Here is a 19041-nt window from a genome sequence, read left to right as displayed (position 1 = left end):
CTGTACTTGAGTGGTCACAGACACAAATTCACCCTAAGTGTTCACAGGCTCGAATACCTCTAAGAAAATAAACATAAGCTGAATGCCACCTTTTATGGTCGCAGCCAAATATTGCTGAAGCCGCTACACGTACCTTGGCGACTACACAATTAATTAAAGGCTTGCAGCATGCTCGCTTCAGCAGTCATAGACACAAAAATCCATTGTATGAGTTCACCCGTATCAAAATTTAAAACAAAATTTGTTTGGGCTAGCTTCAGCGCTCACACACAGACACGAGTTCACCTTTAAAATTCGCGGGTATCATACCACCTCAATGGAAATTACCAGAGGCAAAGTGTGGCTGTTTTTTTATGGCAGCAGATACACCTACTTCTAGGATTATCGAAGGTATCTTGGCGACTAAATATTTTTCCTCAAGCTCGCTGCAGGCTGGCTTCAGCGGTCTCAGACAGTTACAATGCAGTTCGCATGAACTAAGAAATTTAGCGGGACATTTCTGTGAACTTGCTTCAACAATGAAAGAAACAAAAATTAACCCGGAATTTACAGGTACATCGGCCCATAGGAAAGTTACCAATCGCTGGGTGAAGCCTTTCAGCCATGGTTGCAATGCAGAACAGAAGAGATCTCGGGTACGCTACAGAATTTACTAATCATCTTCCAGAATTGGTTCGAGTGGCCGCAGACACAAAAGTGCACTGCTAAGATAAGAGGTACAAAGAAAGTTGGCAGATTATCATGGGCTTCTTTCTGTGGTGATCATCAGCGAAGAATGATGTTCGACCCAAAGTGACCCCAGGCTGACGGTAGCAACACATCATGGTAGTAAATTATGCAAGAAAAACGTGTTAGAAATATGTACGAAACTTACTATCCACCATGTGCATGTTAACAACCTGCAATTTTAACAGCAATCTGTTGGTTCTGGCAGCACCTTTGCTTTCGTGATGCGTTCTACAAACTTTCTGAGGTACAGTCATCAGACAAGACGTTGTAATAATTTCACCTCTGTGCAAAGATGGAAGGAACTCTTCTAGTCTCTACTTCAGCGTAACTTTGTCAATCGAGCTGATAACAGTAAAAAATTGCTGTTTCGTCCAAAAAGCGAAGCAGTGATTTTGACCGCAAATTACCAGAAAGCAATAATTAAGCAGCTGTACATGTCGTCGGCATTATACATTACAGTAAACATTCGCTTGTTAAATTAACAAACTTCGTGTCGGGCGCAAAGCCAAACATGAATGACTCTCACTGATGGTATTCCCGCGGTAGAAAAGCTGGCGTGATAAAGAGAGGTAGTAGCCACAAGCTATCGCTTCTTGCTGCTTGCAGCTACAGTACGTTTCCAGAGCGAATTTTACGCGACCTTCCACGCTATAGCTGCGCGGTAACAGCGCTCACGAAGCCACAACCCACCGCGGCGCATGTCAGCATCAACGGAATTTCGTCAGGAGTGTCCCTGCAATTTCTTTCGCAATAATAAAAAGGGTCAGGCTAATGTCGACAATGACAATATGGGGATGCAACAGTCTTCTAATCTTGTTCTGTGCGTCGCGCACACGTCAGCACACATGCTGGCCCAAATGATAGCAAATGCGAGGGGAAAGAAACTGAAGGAACACGGGTTGTCAACCGCCCTGTGTGAGAGGTGCTGCGATAGAAATACAAATGCCTAAAATAGTTGCGTTATCGGGCTTTCCGCGGTTTTACGATTGCTCTCGCAATCGAAGTTACGCAAACAAAAGTCCAACGGCAAACCAAGCTTAAGCGACATGGTGAATCACCTGACCGAAATTTATTTAACAGTGAACAGAGACAACCGTTCTCCGTGACTGAAAAATAAATTGTTGTGTTTTCCGTGCCAAAACCACGATCTGCTTATGAGGCATGCTATAGTGGGAGACTCCGGAATAATTTGGACCATCTTGGGTTCCTAACGTGCACCTAAATCTAAGTACACTGGTGTTTTCTTATTTCGCCCCCATCAATATGCGGGTGCTGTGGGCGGGACTCTATTACTAAAAATACGACAACGTGAGAAGCAGCAATAAAAACTGGAAACGTTTCGATCATTACAGACAGCTGGGACGTAAGTTTGACCTCACCATCATACTAGCATGCACCCGAGAGCGTATAAATGAGGAGCACTTTCACAATGGCCCAAAAGTTTCGTTATTTAAAGAAACGCAATTGTACCACATTCAAAGTGTACGGCAAAGAAAACGATCGCTCAAGCAAGGCTCTTCCGGACAGTGCGAGAATACTTATTATTATTAATAACAGTTTTGTTATTATTCACAACTGTTCAGGAAAGCCACAACGATAACTCTCGCGGGCCCATCCTGTAGACTACACGGGAGTTAGCGGTTGTAAATTTTCGCATTTAAAAAGTTCCTTTTGGCGGATCTCAGCACTGTTCAGAAACAATAAAGGACAAAGTAAGCTCGAAAGTTTTCACAAAAGTTGTACGACGCGACCAAACGAAGCACAACGGATGGTCAATTGCCGATTGATGTTACCGTCGCCGCAAACCATAGTGATGTACAATGCCCGTAATTTGACTACGCGCAGACATAACGACATTTTAGTCGAAAGCATTGCAGAGTTGCTAATATAAAAATACTGACTTCATGAACTGTCAATTACTTATTGATAGGCGTAAGCCGTACAGGCGCCGCGGAGATGAAGCTCCAAAGCGCAAAATCAAAACGTTCACCTGGAACTGAGTAACATTCACGCTGGAACTCATGAGCGCTCGGCACAACTAGCACATTCAGAGAAAACGCGAAGCCTGAGGGCGGGACGCCTATACCTTCAGGCATTTCCCGCCTAGAAAGAAGGGCGAAGCGATCCAATAAAAGGGCGGCGTTAAGTCATGTGACCGACTACGCGCAAATCAGCGTGAAGCTTGTCTGCGACTGTGTTGGAATCGCACCGCTGGCACGAGTTGTTGCAAACTCAGCGCTGACGCCCGTTGTTGCAAATGGGTCGCAAGCCCCAAGGGTAGCGTTGGCCTGGCGGCCTGGGGCACTGGAAGCATCCGAAGGTCTCGGCAAAGCATGAGTCGACTGGTAACAGAACAACTTCTTTATTCTAGCATCGCAAAAGAGCGCGCGGTCAGGTCGACCGAAGTGGAGAGACGGGAGAGCACGTAACTCAACGGATGAAATCGGAGCCTCTCTCTTGGCGTCCGGGGGCAGCTGCTCTTATACTTTCGCAGTTGAGGGCAAGAAGGAAGGCCTCGTGACGAGACCACGTGACGGCGGGTACGGACAGACTGAGAGACACGTTGAGACGAGTGTAGTGACGCATCGCCAAGCTGGCGCCTGTCAGACCTCCTCGCTTCACACTTGGGGAGCTCCTCTCCCCGGCTGCCGCGCTTTGACAAGCGTGGGCACATACACACACACGCACACACGAAGACACGTGGCACTGAAACACGCCTGGACGCGCTTGGCGGGGAGGCGTATCGGCGGCGCTGAACGGGCCAAAATGTCCAGCGCTTTGAACGAAGCCCCGACGTCCGTTGCATCCGCGCCGGCTACACCGCGCGTCGTAGGCGAAACGTAACAACTGACAGTGGAGATTCGACGGGGTAAAGGCAGTCACCACTCTGTTCTACGGCAGCGTTTGCATCCGTTGCAGAGGTTGCAGTACTCGGCTTTCTCGACATGTTCGGAGAGCGTAGGAGCGTACGAGATGATTGATTCAGTTACGCCTTGCGGTTGGTGGTAATGCGTGGTAATTCGAAGCTGTGCCGGCGCTCTGCCTATCGCTTTGTGACGTTTCCTCTTAATATGCTTGTGCAGTTTAGGTTGTTTGTTGAGACTTCTTTATTTATCGTCTGAGTTGAAACCCTGATCCTGAGTGCAGCAGCTTCATGTTGCTGGCTGGTATGCTGCCTTTTCGGAAGAGCGTACGCTGAAGGCAGCCGTGGAAGAGACTGAACACTCCGGGATATGATCACGCACTACCTGTTGGATTGTGTGTGTTCCAAATAATTCCGGTATGGGACGTCCCGTTGAAAACATCCTTCGGACACCCATAGCATTAAAGTTTCGTGGTTTATTTAGATCTCAGAAGTACAATCGTGCTGATGTCTGAAGGGTGCCTTAAATATGACATCCCGAAATTAATGTCCTCATGCTATTCACTGACGTCCTAAGCGGGGCTTGGACGCTCCGATCTAATACTACAGTACTGAGTTTGCACTTTCGCATCGCCAATTCGCTAAATCGCTACATCGCTAAATCTTCATATGACGTCTATTTGTTCATCATCGTGACTGCAAATTAGAGCGTAGGTTTGTACTAACTTTATTCTATACCTCCAGTTCAGCATTATTACGACTACTGCTACCCTCTCATTATTGCTGTTGAATTCGTCAATGTCGCCCGCTATGTTCTTGTGGATTAGGAATCCTACTCCGAACTGCTTCTTATCTTGTAGTCCTCTATAGCAGAGGAGTTGGCCATTTGTAAGCACTGTATAAGCGTCACCAGTTCTTCTAAACTCACTAAGGCCAATGATATTTCAAAGAATGTGTGATAGTTCCTCAAAGAATCCTGCTAGGCTAGCTTTACTCAAGAGCGTTCGGGTCTTAAACGTATGCAAAGGTCAGTTTCCAATGGCAGCCTGTCCGGGTCCAGAGATTCTTACCACCCTCTGCTGAGTTATAGGCCTGACCGCCGCCTTGGTGAGGTGCTCCGCAGCTGCTGGGGACTGAGGGCCATTGAATAATCGAGTGAGTCATTTGGGATGGAGTGGCTGAATAATGCACCAGGTAGGTCAATTATTGTTCTGGTGAGGGGATGTCTTGTTGAAGCTTAGTGGGTCTTAATAATTTTGTTGAACTTGGATTAATATAGCTTTAATGGCCCTCAGAGTTTTTGCCGGTGTCAGGCGCTAGGCTAAAGCTGGAGATGTAGTGTACGGGGGGATGTGAATTCGAGCTTCTCACCTTTATAAAAAAGAGCACAAACGCGAGGATTCATTTTTAATGTGACAACCGAGCATCCAAGCTAGCTCAGTCGGACAACCCTGCAGGCTGTCAGGCCACCTTATGTGGGAAAATTGAAGCCTAGAAGATACTGCATGCCTAAAAACATGCTTGAATTATTCGCGATATACGGGTCTTACGGATAGCAAGAGGTGGTACAGCATAGTACCTCTAAATTAACACGTCAAGCTGGGCGATTTGGTGATTGAACATGTCCCTATATGTGGAGAGCGCAACCCGGAGGAAAGACGAGAGGAAGTACCGTATTGTGTACTTCCTCTCGTCTTTCTTCCGGGTTGCGCTGTCCACCCATAGGAACATGCAGTATCTCTGAATGGTTTTAACATCGTGGTTTTGGAGTCTCCCGTATGCATGCGGCAATGAACGCGGATAGGTACGCGATATATTTTTGGCGAATTTCTTCTTATGTAAGATGTATCGGGCCGCTTGGCCGGCCCTAGGCCGAGTTGGAAGTGTGTACCATAGTACGGAAATCATCAGCACCATGCACGAGCAGCGCTCACCTTACAGAGCTGTTTGGCGTCGTCACAGTATGGTCACGTTCTAGTTGTAATGAAAAAGACATTAGCAGGAACTGTGAATCACGAAAGTAACTCTTATATGGCGCGTTTTCCACTTGGCAGCAAGGGTTGCGGCAGCGAGCACGCAACTAATTGCGTCCCCATACATCGTACAGGTTGGAATTCGCGCCTGCAGTTATCGACGGCCTGGTGGAATCAAGCGGCACCTGCTGGAGTGACGTCATCTGCCGATTGACGTCACAACTCACGCCCGCAGTTATCTGCATACTCGTGAGGTCAAGCGACATCTACCGGAGTGACCGTATCTACCGGAGCGCCTACAAAAGGGGGTGTCCGTGAGCCAGCCCGTCACTTGGCAGCAAGAGTAGCGGCGGCGAGCACGCAACTAATTCCGTACTCATACTTCATACAGGTTCGTCTCCTACAAACTTGTGCATTTCCTAATTCATCTTTGCCGCTGCCTTGTTGCCAGAAGTGTCTGTTGTGTTTGTTTGAAGATGCCGTCGTGTGCTGGGCTAGCGAAATAAATAGCAACAATACATGCCGAAATGAAATCAATGCAAGAAAGTCTTAGCGTGTTTAATGGACTGTATGAATCCGTGAAAGTACAGAATGAGACCTTCTTGTAGGAAAATAAGCTGTTAAAGGATGAAAACGCAAAGCTGTCTCAACGTCTTATGTCTCGAGAGCAGTATTCCCGACTGAACAACGTTGAAGTAAAAGGCATTCCCGTCACGGAAGGTGAAAACTACCTGGCTGTAATACAAACCATTGATGAAAAGATTGGCTGTCCTATCGTCCCATCCGACATTGACATTGCTCATCGTGTCCCCGCAAAAACGACAAGAACATTATCGCATGATTCTGTTCCAGGTCGAAGCGAGCTGAATTCATTAGTAAAGCTAAAAAGGCTAAGCTCACCACATCAGCCATTGGATTTTCGCGAAACAATGATTTCCCGTTTTTCGTGAATGATCACCTCACGCCAGAGAACAAGCAACCTTTCGCGCAAGCTCTCGAATTGCAGAAGACTAAAGGATGGCGATTCCTCTGGACTGAAAACTGCGCAATCAAAGCTAGAAAGACTGAGAATGGACGCGTTTATCGCATCTCAGGAGTAAGCGATCTGGCTATCTTTACATAATCAGTGCGCCTGCACTCCCGTTTTTCCGAAGTAAATCCGCACCATGAATACAGGCATGTTTTCATGTGATCAGGTGAAAACGTTGTTACACGACAAATCGCCCAAATGTTTGTTCATTCACTGCAATATTACAAGTCTGTGCAAACATTATGATTACCCTTTGAACTTGCTTACTTAACCATAATTTTTCGTTAATATGCCTGTCTGAAACATGGCTAACACCGGTAGATGACAATCTATTTGGTCTGCCAGGATATACCAGTGAATATAGTTACCGTGGGGCTCAGCGAAGTAGCGGCTCTGCCATTTTTGTGAATTCGTCGATTTCGTACACTTGTCGTCATGTTCTTTCGTTCCGCAATTTTTTGTGCGAGTCTGTCTGGCTGGAGTTCGACCGGAATGTCCTGTCCCTCAATAACCGGAATACAATCCTGGCGTCCATCGATCGTTCCCCGTCATCGTCGTATTCGGACTTTTGTTCGCAGCTAGAAGAAATACTCAGCGTCTTAACCAATGAAAACAAGAACATCATCATTTGTGGTGACATTAACATCAACATACTTCATCCCAACTGTCAGTCATGCTCTGATTATACCAACTGCTTATTTAGCTACGGTTTCTCTTCCTTAATCGATGTTCCAACCAGGTGCGACACTTCTGGTTCTTGCACATTGATAGATCATATATTTTCCTCGTCATCTTCTGATTATACCACTGGAGTAATAGATTATTCCATTACTGACCACTATCCTCTGTTCTTCCTTCTGGGTGTCGCAAAGCGTACGCAGTGTCACCAATATTCCAAAAATTCTTTCAATGAAACGCTATATATACGAAGGTACAAGGCACTTGTTGGGAGAGCGTTTTTCAGGAGAACTGTCCTGACAGGGCGTACTCGATATTTTTATCAACAATAACAAACTATATCAATGAGTGCACAACTCATGTGTCCTTTCAGCAAAGATTCTCGTCTCCCAGAAATCCATGGATTACAAATACGTTGCTGGGCTCTATAACAAAAAAGAATCATCTTCAGAAAAAAATGAGACTGCAGCCGTTCAACACAGCTTTGCGAACTAAATTTAAGAATTATAGCAATATCCTTTCTGGTATCCTTAAACGAGCAAAACGGGACTATTATAAAAGACGGATAATTCAGAACGGAATGAATACCAGGCGTAATTGGGAGTTTAATAAAGAATTTCTTATTATTACAGAGTCTAACACGGGCACTAAAAAATAATTTACGACAACGAGGAATGCACAAGCAAGGCTGACATATCAAATGCTTTTAGTGATCACTTTGCCACTTGCCAGAACACGCTATCGCCTAGTGTTTTACGCCGTCTCCCACGTTGCCCTCAGTCATTTTTCCTTCGACCGGTTTATTCCGAAGAAGTTTTAAAAGTAATTTCTTCTCTTAATGTTACCGGACCTGACCTAGATTCTATTCAGCCTTCTAGAATAAAACTGGTTGCGGCAGACATATCATTTGTTTTTGTAGATATCGTTAACAAAATTTTTAGCAAAGGCAGCTTTCCTGATTTGATGAAACATGGTAAAGTAATCCCTGTGTTCAAAAAGGGTTCTCGTGAAAACATTAATAACTACCGCCCAATTTGCATTTTGCCGTTTTTTAGTAAGGCCATTGAAAAACTTATTTACACTCGTCTAATGCACTATCTCAATAAATTTAATCTTCTTTCTCCATTCCAATTTGGTTTTAGGCAGAATTATTCGACGGAATTGGCATTAATTAACTTCACGAATAACATTAAACGATTTATTGATGAAGGGTTTGTTGCAGGAGCCATATTCATCAATATAACAAAAGCCTTTGACACTCTAGATCATTCTATTCTTCTGTATAAGCTCGAATCTTTCGGTATTACTGGCCCACCTTTAAATCTTATTCGTAGCTACTTGTCTAACAGGCCTGAAGTAGTGTATCTTAATGGCCAATTCTCTTCTACTAAAGTAAGTAACTGTGGCGTTTGCCAAGGCTCCATACTAGGTCCATTGTTGTTCTTATTATTTATAAATGGTTTACCTAATGTACTCACCGATTGTAACTGTTTATTATATGCTGATGACACGACCATCTACTCATCACAGAAATCGCTTACCGCGCTTCAAGACACGCTTAGCACTGATCTTAACAATGTGTATTCCTGGTGCACTGATACTAAACTTCAAACAATCCTTTAAAAACAATCTTTGTACAATTTCGTAATCCACAAACGCCGATTTCTTCTCCAATAACTGTCTCGTTAAATACTTATGTTATACCGTAATCTGATACTGTTAAATTTCTGGGTATTACTCTCGACAAACACCTTAATTTCAATAGCCATGCCAAGTCGCTAATAAAAAAGGTTTCTTTTGGCATTCGCATTATCATTAAAACACGCGCATTCTTCCGCCCTCATGTTATTAGATCGTAGTATCATGCTTATATTAACAGTCATTTATCATACTGCTTATCTTCATGGGGTAATACATATGCCATTCATCTCAAACCACTTCAACGTCTTCAAAATCAGGCAATAAGGTTAATGACGTTTAGCACATTCCGCTGCCATTCTTTACCTATCTATCGACATCTTAACGTTTTACCCATTCAACAGCTGTTCTTTCATAAGTTGTCACTCATTACATTTCGTCTCTTTCATCGTGAAATAACCTTAGACAGTCTTCCTTTTGATAACCTCATGAACAAAAGTAATGCTAAGTTTTCAGAACGCAATAATCTTCTATTACCTAAAATCAGATCCAACTATGGTAAATTTACACTTCGTTTCTATGGTATTTCACTTTGGAATCGCATCGCTGTTAATATTAAGTCATCTCTTTCATTACAGTTTTTTAAACACAATATGAAACGAATACGGCTAGCAGAACCATCTTTTTATTTGTCATAAATAAATTTTCATATTTATTACATTTTCTTTACATTAATTCTATTAATGTATCGTTAGGCTTCATATTTCTGTAAAACACATTGTATTTTTCTTCGTTCGTAATATGCTGAAGAGCCAAATTTTTGTTACAGATTACTAGATATTTCTGCTTATGATTACTTATTGTGATATTGCTGTATAACGCTGTTTTTAATATATATCTAATCGTCTTCTATTTATTTGAACTTGTTCCCTACGAATTTTATTTCTTGACGCGTTCTTTTTCTTTTCTTTTGTTTGTTTGTTCGCCCTCTACTTGCTGCTCTAATACTCTTATGCACCCACTAATGATAGGAGGTCTCCCTCGCAATTTCTCACTCTGGGACCTCCTGATGCTGTATATAATATTTAAGCCCGTTTCATGTACATGCAATAACAATAAACATGCAATAACAACTTGCACATGCACCCACAAAACAACTTACACTTAAAGCCCAACAGCAGCGGCGAGAACAGTCGGCGATCGTCGAAAATGTCGTCTGCAAGTCAAGCGCGCCGGTTTTAGACATGACTCATCGGAGGTTCCAGCGTAATCGCTGGTACCCGCGGGACTTCCGGAAAGTAGTTCGCAATCCGCGTCGCACATTTAATCGGATTACTTTGTGTTCAACGAGACCATACACACTAGATAGAGTCAACAATAACATTCGAGCACGTTGCACTCATGCAGGCACGTCTTGCGTTGAGCGATCAAGTTGTAGGTGGATGAAATGCAGCCCTCAGAAAAGGATAAACAAGTACAAGTGTGAATGCCCGCCTCCAAAAAAGCATCGTCCCGATGCTACAAACAAGGGAACACAAACAAAATACATGTATTGAAGAAAAGCAACAAAGAAACAAAATCCTAACGTTTATCAGCGGACGTAGAAAGGATTAAGGTTCACCACCTGGGCGACTTCCGGTGGTGTTTGGCGCCGCTATCATTGCGACAGCCCACTACAAGGAGACATAGTAGTCCAGTGGCCGAATAACTCGGATAACCTTGTTGGGTTCAAAATAGCTTAGCAAAAGTTTCTAAGGCCTCGTCGGGGCATCGGGGTCCTAACCCAAACACCTTCACCGGACTGGTATGCCACCTAGCGTCGCCGAAGATCGTAGTACTGGCTGTCGGTCCTTTAAGGGTTCTTGATGCGTAGGCGGGCGAGCAGTCGGCCTTCTACAGTGCACTGGAGATAGGCCGCGACATCGAGGTTGTCTTCCTCGGTGGCGTGCGGTAGCATGGCGTCAAGTGTCGTCGCTGGGTTCCTTATATAAACCAGCTTAGATGGCGTCATGTGCGTTGTTCCTTGCACGGCGCTTTTGTAAGCGAAACTTACTTACGGAAGGAGGAAATCAAACGTATGGCGTCCGTCGCCGGCGTACACTGTCAACATGTCCGCGAGTGTCTTGCTCAGCCTCTCCGTAAGGACATTTGACTGTGGGTGGTAGGCAGTTGTCCTTCTGTGGCTTGTCTGGCTGTGTAGCAGAATGGCTTGGGTGAGCTCTGATGTAAAAGCCGTTAATCAGTACGTGATGTGCACTTCTGACACATCGTGTCACATCAAAATGTTATCGATGAAGAACGTCGCTACTTCCCCCGCACAACTTTTCGACAGGGCTTTCGTTTCCACGTAGCGTCTAAGCTAGTCGGTGGCCACGATGATCGACTTGTTTCCAGATAATGATATTAGAAAGGCTCCCAACAAATCCATCCCGACCTGCTTAAACGGTCGGCAAGGGGACTCTATCAGCTGTAGCAATCCCGCTGGTTTTGGCGGTGGTGTCTTGCGTCGTTGGCAGTGTCGGCAGGTCTTGACAAAAATGGGTAGCGTTGGCTTTCAGGCATGGCCAGTAATTATTCTGAATCCTCGCGAGCCTATCGGAAAAGCTGAGGTGCCCTGTCATTCGCTCATTGGCTCGTCATGATGGCCATGTAGAACCTCTGGCCGCAGTGACGAAGACAGAGTCAGAAGCATGTCCATGAATTATGGATATTCTCCTTCGGCACTTCACGGTAGTTCACAATCGTAACTTAATGGAAAGAAAACATATTTCAGGATATCGGCCAAGGATCAAAAGCTTCTGACTATAATGACTACACTGACATCCCTTCTAACAGCACATGCCATTGTGGCACTTCTATTCGGAACATTGGTGGTGCATTTAAACAGTGTTTTGGTCAGGGATGGGTTGAGAAGTCACACGACAGGAGCAAATCGTTTTCCACTATCCCGGCAGAGGGCGCATTGACTTGGGAGCAGAGGGAGCGTTGACATAGCTGGCTTTGGAATGGTTATGGTAGAGGGAGTGTTATGCAGTCTGTTTGTTTGCAAGTGCAGGTTTTTGAGAGCCAGCCGGTACGGAGAGACAGGGATTCCGAATGAGCATGTCTTGGAGCGTACCTTTGTGCGGTTGTATGCGTACGCGGGCGTGTGTCTGTATTTGCGTTTGTATGCTCGCGAGTGCGTGTATGCGTGTGTGAGCATTCGCGGCGAGTACATGCATGCATTTCCGCGCGCCCGCGAGCCTACACGTTTTAGCGCATGTGTGCATGTACTTGCGTGCTTGCGGTGCATGCATGAGTACCTGTGAATGTGTACGAGCGCGAACGTGTGTCCTTGTGTTTCAATATGCATGCGTGCGTACAAACGTTTTCGTGTTTGTTTGCGCATTGTGTGAGGGAAAGAGAGATTGTGTGTTCGTGTGTGTGCAGGCGAGGGATTACCTTCTTTTGCAGGTAGCCTAGTTAACGCTGTGACCAACCCAGTGACTAAATCAGGCACCTTAATTTTCAGTGCGACCTCTTTCTATCGTTCTATTACACCTTAATCACGCCCCAATGACCTAACTGAAGTACATTGCTCCCGTCACATACAAACAAGCAGCAAAGCATTGTGCGTTCCAGCTAGACCTAAGGAGGACAATCATTCAACAAGGCACTGTATCTGAGATTGTAGTCTACTGCAGAACAATCCCATCAGTAACGCCAATCTGTGCAATGAACGATAGCTTTGACGGCTCCAGTGGAGATGATTGCGCTATTTAGGTCTCTATATGTTATCTTGAAAGACCGTTGATCTTGAGGGACTTAAATATCAATTCTAAATCAACAAAAAAAAAAACGACTCACGAGAATCTAAAGTATAAAAGCCGGACTGTTAACGCAGGTTACTCACAATTCGTTCGACACAACCGGAGAAGTATCCTGTGGACTTCTGCTTTATGTAAGTAGATATACGCATAACTTGCTTTAGTTCCCTTCCTAATGTGAGAAGCATTCAGGTTTACATATATAAAAAGCTACGAAATGTGACCTACATGAAATACAGCCATCTCTCCTTTGACATTAGTTAAGAAAGCAGAATCTACGGGAGAGTATATTCTCAACGTCTGCTAGCCTTATTTGTACAAAGCTGCTTGCTTGATGTCATGCGTGTGACGCGGTCAATTTAAGTGAAAAGAAAATTGGGGGTAGGAAACAGCGCTAGGTTACCCCCCCCCCCCCCCCCCCCCATAGTGAAATATTCTGAGAATAAAAAGTCTCTCTGTAAATAAGCAGTTCCTTTGAGGCAGTGTAGGAAGGGTACTACGTACCGGCCGTGTTGGTTAAAATTAGGTTATTACTAATTTATTTCGTGGAAAACACACACCTATATTTTAAAGGTAATTTGCTTGAAAAAGTGGTGCTGACAAAATAGACATGTCTTAAAGCACTGTAGACCTGTGTTTGCGCATAAATGTGAGACCCTACCACACAGTTACATTGTTTTTACATTTCTCACAGACATCATGAGGCTCATTTCTGCAGCCACTTGTATCGTGGTCCTCGTCGCATATACGGGTACGTATAAATAATTATTCCACTAATGAACAAAGCAAGCTAAAAAAAATGAAATTAAGGGGGGTATAACGTAAAACTATTCCAAACTTTTCTATTCCAATTCTGCAATCAGCAATACGCGATTGGTTAACAACTTTTTTGGACCACCCCCACTCCGCCCGGCTGTCACGGGACGTCACGAAAACCGCCATAGCTCCCCATCTTATATGACATGTGCACACTGATTATGGATGACTCGACCGAACAAAAGCAATGTAGTTATTTCAGATTAGACGCCTTTTCGTCAATAACCCTCGGCTATTGGTCAAAGACTTCACCTGCCTCTCACGCGGCGTCACAAAAAAACAAAATCTCACCACGTCAAAGTGACGTGTACGCGCTAAAGATGCATTAATATGCGGAACAAAACTGAGTTTTCTTCGGAATAGCGGCATGCAGCCCCGTTCCGAAAGGAATAAAAAATGACTGCCGCCGATCGCCCAGGCACTGGCTACACGCACCTACCGGAAAGCATGGGTTTATTTGCGTATAATAACACTTGATGCGTGGCCGCGTAACGTTTTTGAGCACTTCCGGCACGTTTACGACCTCGTTCTGTCAACTCTTCTTTGCTGAGGAACCATTTTAGCGTCATTCTTAAGCTTCCGTTGCATGCCGCCGCGATTTTCGACCAACCACCACGAGTTAAATAAGGGAAAGCGGACCAATCACAGACGCCGGCACCACCCTCTTCGTCCGGTTATAGATTTTCAGTGCAGTGGTTCGGCCCCATCAAATCCCTCTCCACATGAGCCTCTTGTCAGTCAATTAGATAAGACAAGCCGATCAGCGTAGGCAGTGTTATTCGTTTTTGAAGGAAGCAGAAGTGACCTCCTATGAACGAGGAGAGTGTTTGATTGGTCTGTTTAGACTGCCCTGTGCTTGACCGCCGGATCCTTGCCTCGGTGGTTACGCAAATTTGACGTCAGGAGATTGGAATAAAAACATTTTGGAATAGTTTTACGTTCTGGGGCCCTAACTTTAGAGAAATGCACCCATAAAAATTAAGCAACAATAAATGGAGCAATCACATAAGCACAAACAAGCTTTGTAAGCAGGCTACAGATCTTTGTTATGTTGAAGGTTTCAATGCGACAATTTAATCTGTGTTACAATGCGCCAATTATTCACTTTCAATTTCTAGCGCTTTCGAACGCTACTAACTATGACTTGAGTGTGCCCCGTAGTTACACTTCAGTCCTATTACATTCTCGAAATCAACCCTGGCGCCAGTTTCAACAGACGGGACGACAGATCTCAGTCTTGCTCCGTTGACAGGATAATACATAATACTAAAACTTATTAGAAGGTATTTATCAAGCACACCGTTACACACTGCCACTTGTGATAATCAATAATTAGCTGTAAGTCGCAACACGGGTTACCTTGCACGAGAATGCCATCGGTGTCCGAAAGGTTGCTGACATTTCCCTCATTTGCCGAAAAAGCTAGGGCTTTCTAATGTACTGCAAATATTTCAAGCGAAACATTTGTTAGCCACCCAAAAACGTCTAACATACACTCCATTTCATGCCATTACAGCGGACGCACACACCATGCATTCCCGAAGAGGAGTCCGACCTTGAAGCAACATTCGACAGGGCGGCCAAATGTGCCGCTCAAGATGCTGTTTATGTGGGTGAGATCCTGCGAGAAGTGGCCCAGACCCTAGCTGCTGACGAGGAGATAAATTCGGAGGTGCGTAGAAAAACCAGAGCAAGATTTATGTGGCCAAACAATATTTTTTTTTTTTTTGCAGGAAGAGTTCTCAGCTACTTCTACTAGCAGCTGTAATAGTCTGTCCATGACAGACTTAAAAATGCGTGGTATAGGGAGCGATCATACCAGCGTCCTAGCGACGTTCCCTCGTAATAGAAACTAATCTCAAACGCTATGCTTTTGCTGATTGCATGGACGGGAATCAATTACAGACACGAAAACACGTTGTAGACCTGATATTTTTAACTGAACCCACTATGGCTGGAGGGACTTGGTCTATCCAAGCAAATATGGCTAGGAGTGACATATTGAGGTATGTTTCTTAATACAAATTGACACATGTCATGTTACTTTAATGGACCCCATCATTTCATTTGTTTATGAAAGCGGCAAAGAGCAGCTGTACGCTTTAGTGTTGATGCACTCGTGTCCCAGAAAGAAGTGATAAGAAACACGGAAACTCAAGGAAACGAATCATATGCACCTCCACGCACAATTTAACGTGTTAAGATAACGATATGAGGCACTACTAATTTCTGAAGGTTTAGTAGACATGATCACTGCAGACGCGGGTGCGTTGTATTTTAGAATAGATATTGTGCAAGGTCGCCAAGTGGAATTCGCTGTGCACAGTGCCGTTAAGCAATCTTGTGTATGGCAAAATAATTTTGTTAGGTGGAATATGGGCTTTGTGCCCGTATACTACTTTATGTGGACAACTAATTTTACAAAGTAGCGGTGGCATTCCAGTGCCACCGACAACAAACAACTGTTAGCTTTTTACGAATCACCTGAAGCATCATACGTAAATATATGTTAGTAAAAACGCGACTCTGTTCATAATTGACTGGTGCTATGCCAAAAACCGTAGAGGAGCCACCGCACAAGGCAAAGAAGTTCGTGTTCGTGTTCGCTTACTAGAAAGGAAAAATTAAAAGCCTGGGCTTTTCGTTCCATCGTTCACGATATCACCAATGAGGTGGCCGTCCTGTTCTCTTATATCGCACCGTTCTCTCACTGGCCCGCTCAGTTTCAGTAAGAAAAATACACGCTGCTCACCTGGTTTTACGTAAATGTGGGAAGGACGTACTAAGGACGGGCGGATACGCTCCCTGATCGAATAATGTTGGCTGAAGAAATAGGTAATAAGAACGTCAACCTCGGTGCATTTGTGTCTTTATTTCGTTTCTTTGGATACGCTAAGCTGTGCCCTGTATTGTATGCGCGTGATTCATGCGTACTTCATTTTATTTGTAGTCCTGCAGTTTCTACACTGCGATCAATGTATGCAACGCCTCCCAATATGCATACTAAGCGCTCTAAGGGATTTGAGCAATTATTACGTGTAGGAGTTATGATTTTCATGAGTTACAATATACAAAATTAGACTGATTTACAATCTCCTAATGAAAGCACTAAAAATTATGTTTTATCGTCTCCCATATTAAAATAATAATAAGCGCTTTTTAGCAAAAGTGTACAGTTGCTACAAACTCTCTAGATCTTTAGACTTATGTAAGGAAACATTTTACACCCAAGCCAAGTGTTCAGGTTCTCACGTGCTAAGCAAAGCAACTCGTAGTTGCAGTATACATGTACGAGAACAAAGGCACGGAAGGAACTGGAACTACCATTTACGCAGCAATTGCCCGCATTTCATCCTTTAACACTTACGTGCTTTCATTTTTCAGAGCGATGAGTACTTTTTCCGTGTTCTGTGGGAGAAAACAAAGGACGCTTTGAAAAATGCCACTCAAAACGTGAAGCAAAGCGTAAAAGGCGCCTACAAAGATGCCAAGGGCAACATCAAGAAAGCCGCTAAGGACGCCAAGAAGAAGATCCAAGACAAGGCAGCCGAGGTTATCTCCAAGTTGCTAACCAAAATTACGAGTGGCTATGCCGTGGAAGATTCCGCCAATCGTGGCAACTTTATCAAGATGTTTGTCGGTATCGTCATGCGAGCTGCCGAGCGACTTATGAAGATGGGCAAAGCTTTGGAAAGCATTCAGAACTGATGAAAATAAATAAGCTTCACTGCGAAACTCATAAAAAGACTTTGGTGGTGTCCTTTATAACTCGTAATTGCTGTGACACATTCCTGAGAATGAAATAGCAAGGGAAATATTGAAGGGCAGGATGGTTAATGAGGTCGCACATGGCTAGCTACCACACGGGGGAGGCGGCAGAATCGCAGAGAAACGGAAAGAGCAAGAGGAAGTTACAAGAACTTTTACTGGACCAGTGATAATAGTGTTCACCAAGCATTTAAAGGCTGTCACTCAGTCCTATGCTTAACTAAATCTCCTTATAGATAAGTTGCTCTAAACGCAGGCGGTACTTTTTCGCCCCTGACCGACACCATTCACCCTATCTCGCCCGTTGTTGCTCAATAAGGTTGATATTAATTTCTACTCTTTTGGTGAAACCTTGTGTGCCTTCTAGCACGAAAACATGTTATGCGATGAGCACTGCACAAACCTGAAGTTCGAAATATGCAAAGCTGCAGAAATTCTGAGAAAGCACCAAACTTTTCATCAGATTGAACAAAAACTTGCTCTATACAACACACTCTTCAACTCGCACTAACGTTCTTGCAATTCATCCTGGGGCAGCGATACCAAACCTCCACGGTTGAACTTAAGGTCTTGCAAAACACTATGTGAGGGGCCGTCACTAATTTACCTTTAAGAAACCTACGATTTGTTCAGAAAATACAGTCTAGTAAACAGACTTCAGTCATCGACTACATAGTATTTCACTCTTTCAAGGTTGAAATCCGGAATATGAGAGCTTACCTACGATCTACCACCAAATTATAATCAATATGTCATTTCAGTGCACAAGGTATATTGAACTCTGGCCTATTTGCAGGCTTCGTTGAAATGAGGCATTTCAGATGTTGTCCTATACTGTACCAAATACAACCGATTAATTTAACCTGAACGAACAGCAATTGTGTGTCTTTTCAAACTTTTTTCTGAACTGCTTATCACGCTATGTACGCCTTACAGGTTGTGAGAAATGACCTCGAAATTCAGGAAAATTTACCTTAGTAGAGGTTTTAGAAATATCGTTCTGCAATGTTTGATGGTATTGGGTGCCTTAGATTTCTACAACTTAGAAGTGATATATTCCCGTGAGCTGAAATTTGACTTATACTAAAGAAAGCTCAAGTCATTGCATGAACTTTTCATCATCATCATCAGCCTGGTCCAGCCCACTGCAGGGCAAAGGCATCTCCCATACTTCTCCGACCACCCCGGTCATGTACTAATTGTGGCCATGTTGTCCCTGCAAACTTCTTAATCTTATCCGCTCACCGAACTTTCTGCCGCCCCCTGCTACGCTTCCCTTCCCTTGGAATCCAGTTCATAACTTTTAATGACCATAGGTTATCTTCCCTCCTCTTACATATCCTCTCCATGCCCACTTCTTTTTCTTGATTTCAACTAAGATGTCATTACCTCGCGTTTGTTCCCTCACCCAAGCTGCCCTTTTCTTATCCCTTAACGTTACACCTATCATTCTTCTTTCCATAGCTCGTTGCGTCGTCTTCAATTTAAGTAGAACCCTTTTTGTAAGCGTCCAGGTTTCTACCCCGTACGCAAATACTGGTAAGACACAGCTGTTATACACTTTTCTCTTGAGGGATATTGGCAATCTGCTATTCATGATCTGAGAATGCCTGCCAAACGCACCCCAGCCCATTCTTATTCTCCTGATTATTTCAGTCTCATGATCCGGATCCGCGGTCACTACCTGTCCTAAGTAAATGCATTCCCTTACCACTTCCAGTGCCTCGCTACCTACCGTAA

The 19041-nt window shown here is 44.1% G+C and overlaps 1 long non-coding RNA gene across 2 annotated transcripts; it reads left to right on the top strand.

The window, feature by feature from the left end:
• The first annotated feature begins 12361 nt into the window (after positions 1-12361).
• Positions 12362-17270, top strand: LOC126540896 (uncharacterized). 2 transcript variants are annotated; one of them, XR_008614650.2, is made up of 4 exons: positions 12362-12851; positions 13412-13468; positions 15050-15205; positions 16918-17270. It is a non-coding gene; the product is annotated as an uncharacterized lncRNA (long non-coding RNA). The 2 variants fall into 2 exon arrangements; XR_008614651.2 differs by lacking the exon at positions 13412-13468 and having other exon boundaries at positions 12369-12851.
• The last annotated feature ends 1771 nt before the right edge of the window (positions 17271-19041 follow it).

Source organism: Dermacentor andersoni, chromosome 2, assembly GCF_023375885.2.
Source record: "Dermacentor andersoni chromosome 2, qqDerAnde1_hic_scaffold, whole genome shotgun sequence".
NCBI classification, from domain to species: Eukaryota; Metazoa; Arthropoda; class Arachnida; order Ixodida; family Ixodidae; genus Dermacentor; species Dermacentor andersoni.
This window is presented reverse-complemented; position numbering and strand designations above follow the sequence as displayed.